Source organism: Sturnira hondurensis, unplaced genomic scaffold (assembly GCF_014824575.4).
Source record: "Sturnira hondurensis isolate 20B ecotype Veracruz unplaced genomic scaffold, ASM1482457v3 Scaffold0022910, whole genome shotgun sequence".
In the NCBI taxonomy this organism is placed as follows: domain Eukaryota; kingdom Metazoa; phylum Chordata; class Mammalia; order Chiroptera; family Phyllostomidae; genus Sturnira; species Sturnira hondurensis.
The window spans coordinates 7340509-7343770 of record NW_028095541.1 but is presented as its reverse complement, the minus strand read 5'-3'; positions in this window follow the sequence as shown (position 1 = coordinate 7343770).

Below are 3262 nucleotides of genomic sequence, written 5' to 3'. Positions count from 1 at the left end.
CCCATGGACAAGAACTAAGATGGGGGAAATGCAGAGGGAGGAGGGGTCCAGGACAGGGGGGTTAAAGGGCAGGAAAAAAATCATACAACTGTAATAGCATAATCAATAAAATACACTTTAAAAAAAGAATGACAGACATGGAACAAGGAAATATGAGTGGCTTACCTGAGGGGAATGTCAGGTTGCTAAGGGAAGTAGTCAAAGCTCAGCTTGGTAATAACATGGAATTTGTTAGTAAAAGTGAAAGGAGATGACTGGTAAAACAGAGGTTTTTACCTGTGGAGCTGGGGAAAGCAGGTCATGAAGGGTCTTTTTTGCTGGTCTTAGCTATTACGGCTGAAACTTTCTTATTAAGAGAATCCTCAGTTCTTTGAGTGTCAGTATGCACACCTGAAAAACTGCTCTTCTCAGATTCTTTGTAGATAGAGATGATCATGTGACTAGTTTTGGCCAATGAAATGTAAAAGAAAGTTGTTGAAACAGTGATTCTGGGAACTTCTTTGAAAAAGAGTTGACTTAGTTGGCCTGTACCCTTTTATCTTACCATATTTCTAGCAGCTGTCTTGTGACTACAAGTGACAATGAAGATGAAAATTGTGTGCTAAGTATCGTGAAGCAGAAGGATGGAAACATCCTGGAGGTGGTAGGACTTCATGGATGCATGGACTTCATGGATGCTTCATGGTTTGCTTTTGAACATGTTGATTTAGGCTACCTATGGTATGTCCCATGAGTTTGTACACTGTCTGAATGAATGAATGGTGAACTCAACTGTCACAGAAAGCCTACCTTTTGCTCCACACATGAAACACCATGTAAGATACAAGTACAAATGCAGAGTAACATTTGAATGGGGATTCTTCAGAGGCCAGAGATGAAAAGGTGAGTCAGGGTAGGAAGAAGCTGAAGTCATGTGGAAAACCGGTTTTCCACTTTAGAGGCTCAGGCCTTAACTTTCACCTTGGGCAGGTGTTGAGGCTACAAGGCAGTCTATGGAGGGGGAACTGTCCAGAGCTGCCTAAGTCAAGTCTGTACCTGAGAAATGGCTGTCCCTTCCCTTAACTAGAGTGAAAAACCTGCAACTGGCATCAACATGTGGCTCTGTAGCTGAACAGGCATTTTGCTCAGGGCTGAGCTTAGAACACAACTGATGTAGGAATTGGAACCACGAGGCTATGCAGCCATCACAGGAGGCTAGAACTTTCTACTTCAGATGAGGGATACCAAACCCACTGTGTGTGAGCACAGACAACCACAATTGCCCCATAGGGTGGCCTGCTCAGGCAGGAGAAAACCCCACTGGACATGACTCATAGGCAAAAACATAAAACAGGGAAACCTAACGGCATGAGGGCCAGCAGACCAAATGAAAATACACCCAAGAGATTAGAGATTGCAGTGAGATCTGAGCACAATTGTCATACAGCATATTTAAAGTGTGAAGAATGCAAAAGAAGGACTAGAACCCATAAGGCAAGACCAGGAACATTATGTAGAAAAAGAGTAATCTAGAAACAAAAAAAAATGTCAAGAGAAGAGCATTGGGATTGATGGATTGCAGATGTACTGAGCTGTGGTGAGTTTGTAGCAACTAGTGAGGAAATTACCTGGGATACAGTTTGGAGAGACAAACAGATGGAAAACATAGAGAGAAGTGAAGAAATATGGATGTAGAGCTTTTAACTTTTAAATCTATTACTGTACTGACAGTGTACAGTAAATAGATGGTGCTTTTTTACATGCACATTTCTACAGGTGGCTGTATCATGTGTGCATTTTGCCATCACACTGGCCTCTGGGACACCCTGCTGTAGTGATGTCAGTTCCTGGAGTAGGGCACCGAGTTGGTCACATGTGGATGCCCTGCTCCCTCACCTGTCCCCTCTCTTGTAAACCCTTGGCAGGAAGAAACAGGGAGCTTAGGGCAAGATATTCTACCTCTGTTTCATGTATCTCTTGAGGAAGAGAGGAAATAAAATGGACTCATTTTAGACGAGCTGCTAACTTACTAAAATCAAATGGGCTGAAGCATGAGGAAACGATTCTGCTCTCATCTACCTAGCTTGAGAACACCAACTTTTGAACAAGTGCATTAATATCATCAAGACCACTGAGGTAGATACCCTGAGGGTCCCATTTTCCCCTCTGTGTTTATGCCTTGCTGTTTTCTTGCAGGGTCCTCTGCTCTGTGTGTGTGTGTGTGTGTGTGTGTGTGTGTTGGGGGGCAGGGGCTTTATCTCACCCATTAATACTGAGCTCTACCATCTGACTTGCTTTGGCTATTAGGACAGGCAAACATCACCCTGTGCCAGTCCTGAGCTTTGGCCTCAAGAGGCCTTTTGCGATTCTGCCACCACTATGAGAAGGGCATGTCCAGGTTAACCCACTGGCCCTGATAGGACTGGGATGCAGTTGCCTCTGACACAGTGTCCCAGGCAAGTCCTGACCAGAACTGGGGCTCAGGTGAATCCCAGACACCCAGAACTGCCAGACAGCCAGGCCAGAGCAACTGTGCCCCCAGAAGAGGAGCAATAAAGACTTATTGTGTTTGTCCTGCAGTAAAGCTAACTGATATAATTAGCAACCATTTCTGTTTTTCTCTCACTTCCACAAGCTGGTCTCACTACTGCTTTTATGGCCCTCTTTATCTCTGTTATTCTCTTTGTGAGAAATTACGTGTACTCACAGTTGAAATCCAGTTCTATATGCAATTCTCCACACTCATCTTTCACTTTACTGACATTAGAAATTCTCCTCACCCTTTTTAGAAGCATTAATAAAATTTATTGTAGAACTGTCCTGTAATTCAGGTAACCTTTATACTCTTGGAAATTTAAGTCATCTCCATTTACTTTCATACCACAAAAATTACAAGGAATATATTTCTTCATGTTTGGTTGTATTTAAAAAATTAATTTCCTTAGATTTCTTTGAGTTGGAGATACTGAAGCAAATCAGATGAATACTTCAGAGGCTTTTGATGCAAAGTTGCCAGATGGCTTTCCAGAAAGGTTTTAACTTTTGCCTTCAGTCAGGTGGATATGGAATTGTTAACCTCTTTAATCCTCACAATTACTTAATTAAATGTTTTAAGTAGAATAAAATGGCATTTAGTTTAATTAACATTTCTTTGCTTCTTTGACTGTTTTTTATATAATTTCACCAGTTTGTATTTCCTTTCTCTCAAAGCTATTTACATATTTTTCTAACAGAGAAAAATTATCTGTTGGGGTAAATTTCTGACCCAGAAAATCCCACTTTG